This window comes from Leuciscus leuciscus (assembly GCF_965113295.1).
Source record: "Leuciscus leuciscus genome assembly, chromosome: 20".
NCBI lineage: Eukaryota > Metazoa > Chordata > Actinopteri > Cypriniformes > Leuciscidae > Leuciscus > Leuciscus leuciscus.
Genome location: NC_138744.1, coordinates 9,529,696 through 9,546,111, shown reverse-complemented (window position 1 = coordinate 9,546,111; position 16,416 = coordinate 9,529,696).

Here is a 16,416-nt window from a genome sequence, read left to right as displayed (position 1 = left end):
CAGGCCTCAGGGCAGATTTCATTGTTGTGTAGGACCGGAGACAGTTCCTCATTCCCTGAGAGTTGACCTGTCTGTGATACTGCGCTGTAGAGAGAGGTATAGGACCTAAAATGAACCTTCCCAAAAATGCCACAGCTGGGAGTCACTAAGTCTCTACTCAGAAGGAAACACCGTCTGTGGGCGCCTTGTGGCGTGTTCTGGGCTGTAATTTGGTTAAAGAGTAAACAAGTTAGTCTGCCAATAAGAAACCAGTGCAAGTCAGTTTGAAATCTCTGGTTATTTATGGTTCTTGCACTATAAGACCCAAATGCTACCTAAAGGAAGTGATTTTCAGCTGTGCTAACATAGGAACAATTGCTGCACTGAGTTTTAGGCTACTGTTCCTGTTTATCATCAGCTTCTACCTTTATCAGGGCAGCCATTCTGCAGAAACCCATTACAACTTGTTGTATTGCTCCAGTTTTATAGCAACTTCATGATTGCATTATGAGGCCTATTCTCAGAGTAATAGTATAACAACAACATAAAGCAAAGACGCAAACAAGACCAAACCAAGAACTGAATGAACTAAAGGCTTAAATTCACAGACTGAGTAATCAACAGAAAACAGAACAGGTGCGTAAAGTAGGAACTATGGAAACTAATAAGCACAGGGAACTCGGGCAAACCAGAACAGGGAAAACAGAACCAAAACATAATGAAGCAAAACATAGAACTACACGTGATCAGTAGGCCTGTTTTTTTTTATGTTTAGCTTGACAAGGCTGATGTAAGTACTGATACTGACAAAGAAAACCTTACTGTTAGAACCATGTGGTCAAAAAGATGGCTGTAAAATCAAACTTTCATTTTTAAATGTATAATAAAAAATTTAGATGGTGAAGAGAACATAACAGAGTTGAACAGAACAAAATAGAATTCTGAATTTCCCCCTAAAGCCATGATATCATGTTATTTAAGTTTCGGTAAAACTTTATTTTGATGGCCCCTTGATTCTGTTGACTATAAGTTACTTTGCAACTATGTGTCAACTAACTCTCATTAGAGTATAAGTAGACTGTCTGCTTAATATCTGCCACTATATTGTGATGCTCCTCCAACAGACATTCTACTGACTATAAGTAACTTTGCAACTACATGTCAACTTATTCTAACCTTAACCCTACCAGTCTACTAATACTCTACAAACACTCTAATGAGAGTTAGTAGACATGTAGGTGAATGTTACTTATAGTCAACAGAAAGTGTTAAAGGGAACATCAAAATAAAGTGAAACCTAAATTTCAATAAAAGTACATTTTAAACATTTTTTATTTGATTTATTGTTCAAATGTGTGATGACTGGAAATAATTGGCTCAAACATTTAAAAAATAAATTAACGATTAATGTAATGTATGTTCTTGCACATTAGTAGCAAAAACAATTTACAAATATTTTTACTTATGATTGTATCATCAGTAATTGATAAGTATGCAAAGGGAACCTTTTCCTGAAAATGAATAAATAATAACAGAATTGTAATTTTAAAGGTCCCATTGCATGGATTATTTTATTATTTTAGAATGTTTCCTGGGGTGCCCTTATAATGTTAGTATGTTTTTTAGATCAAAAGTTGTTATAATTTAGAAATAAAAGGCATATTTCCTAGCCTGATTTTAGCCTCTGATTTGAACGCTCTGTTTGAAGGGGCGTGTCTGCTGTGAGACTTCAGAGTAAACGCCCACTGCTGTGATTGTGGAATGTGTGCATGTGGAACAGCTATCGGGATTAACGAATCGTGAGAAGTTTAAGTATTTAGATCTATTCCCATCACATAAAAGGTTGCAGTGATGAGCATTGGACAGATGACAGATCGTGTGAATGAAGATCTTATCATTGCAACGCAGTTTCTGCACTCTCACTAATGATTTCACCAATGTAAACATGAGGTAAGAACAGTAAGAGCTTCATTGTGCAGCGTAACAGCGCCATTGATTTCATAACGAGTTTTGGCAAGTGTCCAGATAAACTCACGCTGTGTGATTGACAGCTTGGGCGATTGGAAAGAGATTGTTCTTTGATCGCTTTCTGTATATATATTAATCACAGTTTAACCAAGATTATTTTCATCCTACTAAGAGAAACAATGTGAAGTTGGTCGTTTAGTCACTGGCTTGATTTACTGATGTATAAACAGTATTGAACGACTTTGAGAGAAAGATTATCTGTCTGAACTTGAACAATTACACATCAGAAATTCTCGAAAGGCTCGGATGAAGGAACTAAAAAAAATACTTTTGTGTTAATTTGCACATCCAAACACTGAGCAACTGCCATGCTTCACTCGTTTGCAAGCCATGATGTCTCTCGAGGAAAAAACAATATCGCGCACGCCCAACTCATTTTCTCATGGGCGGGCCAAATTCTTTTTGCGGGCAAAGAAGAGAAAGGGGAGGTAACCTAAATAAGGGGAAGATTTCTAGATTCGCCCGTCTGAGCTTTCATTATCTCAAAAATACCCAGGGCTTGGTTTACACCCATCAAAACGTCTAGCCACTGGGGGACCATAGGCAGGCTAGGGAAACTCATATTAAGGTTAAAAAACCTCATAAAGTGACATTTTCATGCAATGGGAACTTTAAGATGAACTATACCTTAAACAGGGCTTCATTGTGAATAAAACCCCAAATCTTGACTGTTTATGCCCCCATGTGACCTAGCCTGGTTAGATGTCAAATTCTCATCACAGATCACCCTCAACCTCCATGCTCCGCTGCTCTGTTGCTTTGCTTCCTGGTTTCCACTCTCCTCCCTAAGGATGCCCTCACAGACATCCTCACTGTAAAAACACACAATCCTTTCCTTTGTGCTATATGTACAAGGAGGTAGACTTACTGTCTGACTCCTGTCACCCAAAGAGTGTTGTTACAGATGTAGAATGTAATTATATACCTGGCAGGTTCTATTCTCTTTTATTAATTCTCATTTCTCATGAAGTGAGAAGACATATTCTTGGAGCACGAAAAGCATGTTGAGTTTATAAATGAAAGATGTCGATAATACTCCCCACATCAAATTAAAGACTATTCCTAGTTCAGTATAAGCTCAACAGACAGCTTTTCTGCCATAATGTTGATTATACCACCAAAAAATAAAAATAATTCATAAACATTAAAATACTCACACTTTTAATAGTGCAGTCACAATAGAAAACAAATGTAAAGTGCCGACAGTTGGCGCATTATGTAATCTAGTGACATTTGACAACTTTTTGAGGCTTCAGCTAATTTCAATTGAAAGTAGTTGGCAACACTGATGACAACATACTACCTAAACCTCTGAAATGACCGAAAAATGACAATAACAACTTCACAAATCAGTTAATACACAAGTTTTAACAGAAAAATGAATGTAAGGGCTTTTATAAAAAATTATAAACCTCCAGAAATTTGGCCCCTTTTACTTACATTGTAAGTGCCTCACTGTAATCTTCTTCTCTTTTTTCTTTCTTTTTTAAGAAAATGAGTTGACATTATTTGGTAATCAACATTCTTTTCTCAGAAGTACCAAAAAAAGCCTGTGCAATCAGGAAGTCACTTATTTTGTGGCAAGTGACATAGATTCATTGCCCGAATAAGCAAACGCAGGAAATTACAGCTTCAAAAAGAAAGAACAGAAGGTGTTTTAAGCTAAATCCTGTGCATGTGGCATGTTTAGTCTCGAGCAGCACTATAAAAGAGAAGCAGCGCTGCAGATTTATGGGTCATCGAGGGCAGGCAGGGGGCAGTCAGTGTGCGAACGATGTCCTTTTGGGATATTACAGGGGTGCGCTGATAGGGCAAGTCGAGAGGAGCCAGGCTGGCAGCTTTACTGCAGGTTAGCGTTAGGTTAGCGTTGCTCACGCTGCCTGAGGGCCAAACAAGCCCAACCTCTGACACAAAACAGACTGATGGGATATTCCAATATCTGCTCAAGTGCATATAGCAGAACCCAGTCATTATAATATGTTGACATTAGGGTCCAAAAATCTGAGACCTCATTAAAAAGTCTAATTTAAAACTAAAAATAAACATAGGATTTAGAACATTTTATTACAAAGAAACATGGGTTTGGCACAAACATGTACAGAGGAAACCATATAGTTACTGAAAATCTGACTTTCATTATCATTTTTCAATTCTTATTTTCACTCAAATGAATCGGCTGACAACTTAAATCGTAAATGCAATATAAAAATGTTGATCTATTTTGGATCCCACTTTTAAAGCAGAATTATAAAGGGTGAAAAATGTATACTCTTTATTTCAAGATGAACTGGAAGATATGGTTCGCACAAACATTTGCAGATGCACATTTGAATAACTCCCTGTTATAACAGGAATATGTGTCATGATGCGGTCAGACCCAATGCCATGTCCTCTACTTCCTTTACAACTGACTCAACATTCATTAAAACAAACACTCTGAGCTGGACCACAGCACTCTGGGATTGTTGTAACCACACAGTGAACTTACAGCCATTAGCCTGCCAGTTCATTTCTGTATCTTGTGGTTAAGTTCTCTCGGGACTCTCTAATTAAAACCGAAGGTATCTTCTCTCATAAAGGCCTGTTTCATTTTACTTATCTAATTCTGCATCAAAAGAAAACCCAAAAATGAGTCGCACATGTAAAGTTTATTTTTTTTTCTAGTAGTTTCACAAAATTAAAAAAAAGTTTCAATTCATAATCTTTCATCATAATGTAGTTGGCTTTACCTCAATAACAACTTATTGTATCCTTATTTTCATTCCTTCCTCTCAGTGTTCCTGTTATTTAAAGGTCAATTTTTTAAATCAAGTTATTTCCCAATGGATAAAATCAAATCCCACCCTACTTTTGTTTCACCCTATAGCCTACCCCTTTTCACTCTAAAATGTCACTTTATTGAAATAAAGCGGCGTACAAACACTGTGTCAGGCTGCTTTTACAATGATTAACCTTTTTGTGCTTCTACACTATAATTCTAAATGAGTTTCCTGAGCGATACTATGCAAATCATGGTGGTTAAAACGCATATGGAGTCTGTGATTACCTGAACACACCCATACTTTCATGTTTCTTTTGAAAACGTGCCATTTATCTGCACATCTGTCTATGAAGTAAACATCAGTCAAACACACTATCTCCTTTCACACAGCTTTCTCACAGGTGAGGACACCTTAAACATCACTCTATATAAAAAGACTAATCATTATCCCCCCTCCATCTGAAAAAATAACTACTCAGCAAGTACAAACATGCACAGCTGACTTATCCAGAGCTTCTGTTTTAGACTGAAATGTTCATTTTAAACATGTCCTCTTTAGAAAATAACACATTTGAGGAAAATAATGCTTTCAAAAACATTTAAAATCTTACCGACCCCAAAGTTTTGAACAGTGAGAAATTTCTTAGTTTGAAGGGCGCTTTCAGCACAAACAAAAGTGATATTCAGCCTAATGCTTACAAGACATGTTGTACATGGACATAATGGAGCTGTATATTGTTTTAAGTAAAGTAACACTCTGTGACAGTGGAATGCAGAAATATGGTCAGTGGAATTCTGCAGCCGTGTTAACTTATCTTCTTGGCTTGTAATCTGCGTTTACTGTGTCAGGCTGTTTACATTGCTATCTTACAGCACGGGGAAAAAAAATACCTTCAACATACCATTTATCAACCATGAGCCCTTCTTAGGATTTTCAGTCATATGCTGTTGCTTTCTATGGTCATGAACAAGAGATGCTATAATGGGGGCATTTCAAACTCATACTGAATGAACAGTCACAAATAACCCAATTCTGTGCCTGTACAATCAACAAGGATACTTTCATGATTTCAGACCTGAAATTCTGTGACAGACATGTCTTGGTTCACAGCTCATTCCAGTCGCACAGCTGTGGTTCAGAGGTTAGATGGATCACACAGGTCAGTGATGGATACCAGCACTCTTTCTCTTTACACACTGTGGATTGAAGCAGATGGTTCAGCTCACATGCTGCCTCATAATCACCATGATGATGTTTCCGTGAAACTTGCTCTATTACACATTTAAAACCCATCAGAAGGCCCAAATGGAATCTGTGGATTTTTAATCGCATTTTCTGACTGATTTTGTGGACAAAATCTGTGGAATTCTGCAGAATGGATTTAAAAAGAGTAAAAATATGTTGAAAAGAGTACCACAGATTTATTTGGTAGCTGAAAGCGTATTGTTTTAAAGGGATAGTTCATCCCAAAATGAAAATTCTGTTATCAATTTCTCTCCCTCACATCGTTCCAAACCAGTAAGACTTTTGTTCATCTTTCATCTCAGATGAAATCTGAGACCTTTCTGTCCTTCAGTTGACAGCCACAACTACCACTTTGACGCTTCAAAAAGTTCATTAAGAGATCATAAAACTAAGAGGTTTAGTCCAAATTTTCTGAAGAGACACGATCGCTTTATAAAATTCTGAATTTTCCACCAAAGCCATGATATCATGATGTTTAAATTTGATATTGAAATTTAAAATTTGATTTATTTGTTCATTGAAATGTATAATGGCTGGAAATAATTGGCACAAGGTCATTAGATTACAGGTTTGCATTATTTAAAATTGATAGTTTAATATAGTAATAGTAATATAAAATGCTATGAAATGCATAACATTTTTTTTTTTTTTTTTTTTAAAGAGTACGGTTTCAAATAATTTGATCAAAGACACATTTTTGGAACTTCTGATCTATTCAAGACCAATGCTTTTTAAAAAGCAAAGTGTGTAGCACCGGCACCAGTATATTACAGGGTTTATGTTCATCCAGAGCTCCAGATGGGTGTATGTGGCCCATTTATGAGTTCAAGTGTAAACACAGCTGATGCGAAAGAGGAAAAAAGGACACTTCCTTCCACCTGTCTGGGATTGACTCAGAACCAGCTATAAACAACTTCACATGAGAGGAAACCACATGCAGCAGACTTCAACATACATGCTTCAGATGAAAAAAATAAATAAAAATAAACTTCCACAATCTACTTCTGCATTGATGACACAATTGTGTCCATCAGTATTGTTCTATGTCCTGCAATTCATTTTATAATCAACATAAAATGGAAATGGAATGTTTACTTTCTTAATGGATGTTTTTTGTCTCATTGTGAACTATTCATGAATCCACTAGTTTGAAGAGTTTCAGGATTTTGAAATGGTCCCCTTGCAGCTAAAATACCCATATGTTGCAACTTGCAGTATCTGGAACAGAATTAGATAAAGACATGTGAGGCAGCTACAGTATAACAGAAGCACCACTTTCATCCTTTACAGTTCTTTTTACAGTAAAGCTTTTCAGCACCAAAGCCCAGGCTGTGCAATACAAGTTCAGGGCCGGCGCCAAGTGACAAAAACATTCCAACAGAGGAGAAGGTAAAATAATTGTGACTCTGGCAAATGCTAAGAGTTTGCTGCCTCCCTTTTAGAAAGGTCATGCATTTCCATTCCTTCTCCCAAAAGTCTCATTGGTTCTCTCTTCTTCTATTCGGTCCAGCTTAATATAAATCACATATTCATACTTGTGATAGCTGAACTTTCCACTGTATTGAATTCTCTGGCTTTTTAATCCAAACTAAATATTTCGAAAGTGCCTTGCGGTTCTGCGAAGTTAAAAAAAATCCACCCTATTTTGGTAGCTGAATTGAATTAACACAGGAAAAGATGCTATCGGGTTAATTTAATGGACTTCTGAAATAGTTCCTCTATCCTTGTTATTTCAGACTTCTTAATCTGAACCACGCATAGCTTCCATAAAACCCTACAGATATACTGTTGCCATCACTTATTTCAAATACATACATTATGACAGGAAATGAAGGGGATCTTTTACAAATGAATGCAGCTTCTGGCCTTTAAAAATATGGAAATAAACACCACTCACAGAGGATATTAACACAATCACACTTTCATTCAGAACTTCAATAACATAACGGATCAACTGGAATATTATGTTCGCATATGAGAAATATAGCAGACCCTGCTGTCCAACAGAAACATACCTTTTTCTTCAGAGGGATCTTCAAAATCTGGCATAGTCAGGAATCTGGCAAAATAGAGAGGTTTATTCATATCCAAAAGAAACTGTTGAGTTACATTTCTTTAGCAACACTATAAATGATATACAGGCAATATTCATTGAGAATAACAAGTTGGCCTATAATTAAGGGAGACTGGGGTAAGATGTGTCAGTGGGTAATCTAGAAAACTGTCACGTGATCATATAAAGAGCTTATGATTGATAGATTCTTTAAAAAAGTCTAATTATTCGGCTAAAGAATAGCCATGAAATATTAAATGAAGCAATGCTGTGAGGTAAATTGTACCAGATTATTTGGGGGCAGACTGTTAAAATAATACTTATACTATTAATATTACAAAATGTTAAATACATTTCCCCTACATTCTAATATTTTAAACATTAAATCTTTTCTGTGGCTTTTTTGTGCTGCAACATAAAAATCCTCAAATGTGACTGCATTCGAATTTTTTCTTCTCATATATGAGAAATACTGTAACGATAACCAGCTGGAGTGCCCTTGAAAGCCTCCAGAGGGCACTCCACACCAGACTATCATGTTTCACTCACAAACTACATTTCCCATAACTCACTGCCCGGACTCATCACTTATCACTGATCACATTCACCTGTACCTCATTCACTGATTGCATTCACCTGTCTCATCCTGTTAGTCTGTCTATTTATACCATGTTCATTCATTCACTCACCGCGAAGTCTTGTTTGTGTTACACTGCATCTCTGAGCGTTTTTCCCTGGTTTTCTTGTTTCGGTCACGAACTGCTCCAAGACACGAAGGTTAGATCCAAATGCAGCTTTATTGGCTGGGGAAATCCAGAGGCGTAATCCAATGTACAGGCTAGGGTCATACACAGGCAGGCAGTCAAAACAAAGAAAGAAACAAAACAAACAAAACAGGCAGGGACCAGAGGCAAGAGAGTAATCCAGGGAACAAGGCAAGATATCAAAAAAACCAGGGAAACACAAACAAGACTTCGCGGTGAGTGAATGAATGAACATGGTATAAATAGACAGACTAACAGGATGAGACAGGTGAATGCAATCAGTGAATGAGGTACAGGTGAATGTGATCAGTGATAAGTGATGATGAGTCCGGGCAGTGAGTTATGGGAAATGTAGTTTGTGAGTGAAACATGATAGTCTGGTGTGGAGTGCCCTCTGGAGGCTTTCAAGGGCACTCCAGCTGGTTATCGTTACAAATACAATTTTTACTAAGTTAGATATTTTTCTTTAATTGTACTCAGTGATTCAACTTATTCAAGCCCTTCACATGACACAGCTTTTGTGTCATCAAACTGCTTTTATAAAATTTATATTTCTATAGCTGTAATTAAAGATGCCTTCTATTTTCAGTTAAAATCACACATTTGGAAATATAACACACATTTTACTTTTTATCACTTATTTATCTTTGCCTAGGAGCTTGCCTTACATCTGTTACTTGTTTTTTCCTCCCAATTTTATAGATGCACACACACACACACTCACACACACACAAGTTATTGGGGTCAACTGAAACCTTTAAAAAAAAAAAAAAGAAGAAAAAAAAAAGTCCCAGGGTCCAAAACCTCATCACACAGACATGTTCCCAATGAGTCAGAAAGCATGACGATGACCCCAGAGGAAACTTGAATATGACTGCACACTTTGAAGCTTTCTAGGTGCTCAAGGGACACTTGTGAAATCCTATTGTGTTATGGTTACTGCTATTTCGTCATTGGAAATGGATTTCATTTCTATTGATTTCACAGGATTTCAGAACGATTGCCTAATACCCCAAAGACAATGATTTGACTTCACTTTGAGATGGAAGGATTACAGTTTCATGTAGGAGAGCCTTCAAAAAAAGATTCCGTGAGAAGCGTGAATTAGAGGGCAGAATGTGGTATAGACATCCACCCGTCAATTCTATAATGTATTGTTAACTTCTTACAGGAGTTATTTTTACAGCCCATAATATTACACAGTAAAATCCCATCCAAGTCCTTTCAGCAGATGGTGGTTTATGGTGTTTCATATGTCTCACCCAGAAAAGAGTTCTGGCGTCTCCCACACACTCTCACATTACACAAATATGCTGCCATTGAGTATATATATATACAACCTTTGGGGGAAAAACTTGGACTGAACTCACCAACAGAAGCAGAGATGAGCGGTTTTCCTTTCGTTCACTGTTTCAGCTCCCCCATACTTTATGTACATATATTTCAGGTTTCTTTTTGCATGCTATGACAAGCATCACTATTATTGCTCATAGTTGCGCTAGTATGTATGACACAACAAATCTCGTTGCTATTACTTTTTTAATCAATCAAACTTACTTTATTTCTGATGGGCAATAAAATTTGCAATTAAAAAAAAAACACCCAACAAAATACATGTATTTACATCAAAAGAGCATCTAAACCATATTAAGCCAAATAATCACCACCCAGAACAACCTAGCAACAACTTAGCAATGCCCTGGAAACCACACAGAAAGCCTTAATAACACACTATTCATTCAAAACACCTTAGCATCCACATAGCAACATCCTGGCTACCATCTAAAACACTTAAACATTACAATAACTTTTTTAACACATTAACAACCACATAGCAACCCGATGGCAAACCCCCTAGAACACCTTTTACACTTTCAAATCACCTTAGCAACCACTAGCAATACCCTGGCAACCACACAGAACACCCAAACAACACACTAAGTGTCTTTCAAATCACCTTAGCAATCACATAGCAACACCCTGGCAACCACCAGAACATCGTATTAACCACATAACTTCTTAGCAACCATCCAGAAGACCTTTCTAAATTTTAAAACACATAGTTAACTAAATAGCAATACAGTGGCAACCACCCAGAACCCCTTTTTAACTTTCAAAGCAACTTAGCAACCACTAGCATTCCCTGGCAACCACCCAGAACACCCTAACAACCACATAACTCCTTCCTTGGCAACCACCAACATGTAATTTAATGTTTTTTATTATTATTATTCTGCAGGGATTTGTTTCTACAGGCTCAATAGACATCAGTACTATGTGCCAGACCACCGGAATGGACTCTAAATTTATCTTCACGGTGGTTGGCAAAAAGCAGGTCACAATGGCATCTCTGGTCATAAACTATGACAAAAGAAGCCATTGGTACTCCACCCTGGTTTCATGGTGGTGTGGCTGGGAGAGGGACAATTGCACCCTGCAAGGCAGTTTGTCACTCTGCGTGGTTTGGCCAAACCCAGACAGCTCCCATCACTATTTAGCGTTTCCCACATAAGCCCATGATGAGCATGTAGCAGTATCTGAGAGGCCGGAGAGGAAAAGCTTAGTAAAAATAGCTGTTTACCACAAAGCTTAATAAGTTGCCATTCTTCTCTAGGCTGGTGTATCTGTCACCAAGCACTCTCTCTCTTCTCTCTCTTTTTCCCTCCTGTGCAAAAAGGATTCCAGGAAAGTGGGAGTCACTTCATAATACATGACATCAAACATTCAAACAGCAACTTAGTTCAAATGAGAGCAATATTCACCACATTGAGCTTTAGAAGAGGAAGCTTTACTCATAAAGACTGGAAGGGTTGTTTGATAAGTCAGAGCAGTGCCAATACTGGAAGCGGTAATGAGTAACTCTTTCAGAGGAAACACACACAAACACACACACACACACACACACACACAGTTTTCTTTGTCAGTGTCTGATATGTCCTATGAAGATGGGCTTTGCTAAGATTATGAGTTTGTCTGAAGTTTAGCTCTCTGATTATAGCATGTCGAGGGAGGTTTCTTCAGCCAAGCCACCCACACCAAAGCTCACTTTAGATACAGAGGAAACTTAAATAATGACCCCCTCATCTCTCGGGAGAGAACGGGGAGAACAGGAAGCAAGTAGTGGAAACGCAGAGGACTGGCAATTCTAAAGGCTTAGCAGGGCGTTAATGGCCACACAGCAAGACTTGATTTCAAATGCACAGATAGACGTCTGAGCTTGTTCATATTTCAGCAATGCTTTGCTATTTTTTTCATTATTTACTGCACATCAGTTTGTCCCCAAACAAAAAGACATCCTTGGTAACCCATATATACAGATGAAGGATTAAAAAGAAATGTTTCATTCAACCCAGTTTCCTAAGTGTAATGCTTTTACCAAATGTGCTTTCTCCCACTAAAGAAGACAAGATCTAAAATTCAGCAAATCATCAGTTTAATTCATAAGATGTCTTTGCACAGGAGCCAAAGGCAATGACAACAACAGACTTCAGTTGCCAGGATATGAAATGACACGGGTGTGGCGAAACATTGTTTTCAACACATCTCATGGCTAAAACATTATTGCATACCAACGAATGCCTGCCTTCAGTTTGAAAGGAATGTAGATGCTGTGTTTTGCCAAAGTTTGTTTCGACTCCCAGTGGTGAGAGGATTGATCAAACATGGAGCTCTAGATGCCTTTCCTGATGTTTTTTTTTTCTCTCCAATTCTCTTGGAAGCTGAACTTGTGCTTCCTCTGGGTCTCTCCATAGAGATGTGTCTGTATAAGGGAGGACAGCTGTTAGAGTCGTAATCACTCTCTCTCTCTTAACATACATACTTTCACATACACACACTTTTGGCCACTTTGTAACCTCTAAATTTCAATTTAGATTTCAATGAGATGTGCAGATAGTGAGAGAGAGTTGCTGTTAAATGACCAGGTAACCATGATGGAACTGTATTAATCTGGACATTTGGATAAACATCTAACCCTAAATACAAATGTTCAGCATTACCCATCAAATACAATTTGTGCTGTGGACGTGAATATCCAAAAAACACGCAGTCTACTAATAATATGCTATTCGTTTTCGAAATGATCAGATATTCCCTGGCTGACAATAAAATGATCATATATTCACACTGAAGGAATGATCCTAGCCTATATGAACTTGAAGGGACCAGAATATCATGGAGACTTATACATGACTGATAATACGATTATTAATATAATTCATGAACACAATCATGTTTTATTCATTTAAAATACTCATAAACAGCATATTTTGAGCAGCTGAGTGTTTCTAAGATTGCCCAGAACAGGAAGAACATTTTAGAAAATTACCAGTGGGTTCTTAAACAAACAAAAAAAGGAACAAAAAAGAAAAAGAATGCTCATGATACTGAACACACAGGCAATAAACTCTGACACATATACATATGCAGTCATATCGGCATCCCTGTCCATCTCTCAGCTCTGGCATCCCTCAGTGTTGACAGAGGAGACATGGGTTCCCAATGAAGAGGTCACTCTCACCCCAAAACCAGATGTTCACAGTAAGCAGGCAAGTGCAGAAAGACAACCTCACTCCAAGCCTGTTTTCAATTTCTCAAATATACGGAGACACAAAAATAAGCAGACATGGCAAGAAAAGACTTAGGAGAATGACCTGGACTGTGACGAGTTCAGAAAGATACAGTTTCTGCTAAAATATAGCACTTCACATGAATGGAGTACAGAAAAAAAACCTCCAGAAATGTTGATTGTCTACACAAGCCGTTTATTTTACTGCATATTACATGAGGCTTACCATCTTTGCAAACTTGTTACTATAATTTGTGGCACTAAATACAATGCAGCCCTGACTCATGTGATTTTGTTAATTAAATAGACATTTTAAAATTGAAAACTAAGTGAGTGAATGATAGAGCAAAAACCAGTACCACATTTAAAGTTATTTTTACTATTATTATTGTTATTATAATTATTTGTTTATATGTTAATCAGTTATTAATAAAAGAACAGTATAAAAATACTACAATGAATTGAATATAAATTAAGCCGATCCTGAAAAAAAAAAAAAAAAAAACTTTGTTGCATAATATATTTAATAGTTTTCACAACAGAAAAAAACATGAAATGTAGTGCCACCAATACTTAAAAAAATACACACTGTGTACCCCATACATGCAAGGTTTTCAAGTGATTTGAAAAGCCAAAAAAAAAACAAAAAAAAAGATTAATAGATGACTACCTTGTTTCATGGTAGTAATTTGAAGTTCTTGGTGAAGTGTGTAATATTGTACAGTAAGCTATGTTAAAGTTTTGATCTGCTTTGAACTGTTTAATACATAATGAACACCATGTTATATCATTCAGTTATTCTGCTACACATGATTTTAGAGATAATTAAACACTTTCCAAAAACAGCTGAGTTGGGTTTCACTGTTGACAAAGCAATTGACACTTAAATATTTCATAGAGGTTCAAGTTAAGTTTGGATTTTAATACAGGAACGAACATGTAAGAAGCGTGTGGGCCGTGAGGCTCTGTTAGATGCATACACATAATGCATACAGGCTCAGTCCTTACAGGGTGGCAGATAAGTCAGTGTCAAAGCTTTTGGAAAAGCAGTGAGAGCGGTCATATCTCATACGCTCAAGGTCAAGGACACAAAAGCCCCTGAGACAGAGACACAGCAGGTTACTCAGCACGTCCTCCACTACAGCAGAGTCTGGATCTCATCCAGCGGATAATGGAATCAATGGGGCTCTCGGGTCGGATGGAGGATACTGCCCCAGAATGGGGGACTGGGAAGAGTCAAGAATGGAATGGACAACAAAGATGATCCTCTCTGGAGGATCACGACAGAGACTTCAATTACTGCTTGGCAACCTTCCTAATTCAACAGAGTAAGAAGACTATTATTTAAGGCGAATGTTCTTGCTTACACTTAAAAATTGGAGATTAGGGACTGTGAGTGACCACTGAACATCATCATGTCATCATATGCGATTACTTGGGTACAAGAATGGTCTGATAAAAATCTGTAAGACCCTTAGACGTCAAACTTTACTCAAGAGACAATGTACTAGATCAGCTGTCACTGAGAAAGAAAGATATTCAGGGAGTTCCACAACACAAAACTCCAGTGCTGCTCAGAGGGGGAAACAAATGTATCCTGTCATGAATCCTGCATCCTGTCAAAGCCAAAGCTATGTGTTCAAGAGGAATGAAAGCACATGTGATGGACCAAGAGAGTTCCCCCAAAGGTCTTTTACCTAATTTATTGACCCTCAAGTTGTTCCATACCTGTAAGACAAAATAGTTGTTTTAAGATTTCTCACACTGCTCTTTACAGTGAAAGCTGACAGTCGAGGCTTAAAAGGCTTTTTTTTGTTTGTTTGTTTTTATATTTACTAGAAATCAAAAAATATATTTTTCATTAAATCATTTCCTTGAAAGCATTTTCTTTAAAACAGTCAGAAATGATTTAGCTATAATGTAATATAACTCCGTCACAGCAGAGGGAGACTCTATATAAACTGGTATCCAGAAAAGCAGTTCAGGTGGATTTTGTCTCTGCATAAATTAGATTCCCTCTTCATGAACTTTATGTTTAGCTGTTCCAAATTCTTTCTCAATTTAGTCATTAAACCTCCTGGTAACTTGACAAATCAGGAGGATTTTATGGCAATTCTTAAGTATCTTGACCTACTGTATCTGGCTACACTTGGCAGTTTTCATACCAGACAAGAAGAGCAAGCATTGGTCTAAATATATAAATAAAAATATATTAAATTAAAATTAATTAAAATAAATGTAACCAAATTAAAATAAAAACAAATAAATGTAAAAAATTATGTACAAATTTAAACTACAATTTCAAACTACGGCCCGCGAGGGAGTTTTTAAAAATATTACACGAGTTTTACACCGTGTCCTAACTACACGCGACGCGTAGCCAAGACACGCGATAAAATGTATCTTTTCCATGTTAATGAGAGTTTGTCCTAACCAGCCGCGACAATTCTATTTTAGAAGCGGTTCTATTTTTCTGCGACGTCGCGCTGGAACAACTAACACAAAGTGTGGCAATGATAATCTCAGGTACTGTTTGTGCTTTATTTAATGTTAAAAGCGTGTAATGTGACTTTGAATATCATTTAGTGATCCAGCTTTGTCAGGCTTTGTAGCTGTAAAAGCAACAATGGATAATTCACCTCAGATCTTGAAATTAAACAAATGGAAACAAGAACGTTCAAACTGTGAACAAACAAGTGTATTATTTGACAAATATTGTTTTAGTAACTCAGTAGCCTATGCATTTAATGTTTAAATGGTGTAGCCTACTATTTTTGAATTTGACTACTTAAAGGGTTAGTTCACCCAAAAATGAAAATTCTGTCAGTAATTACTCACCCTCATGCTGTTCCAACCCCGTAAGACCTTCGTTCATCTTCGGAACACAAATTAAGATATTTTTGATTAAATCTGAGAGCTGGCTCACTCCTCCATAGGCTTCTAAAGACGTTATAACTTGCTGGCAAAGAAAATGCATTAAAGACATCGTTAATATAGTCCAAGTGACTACAGTGGCTC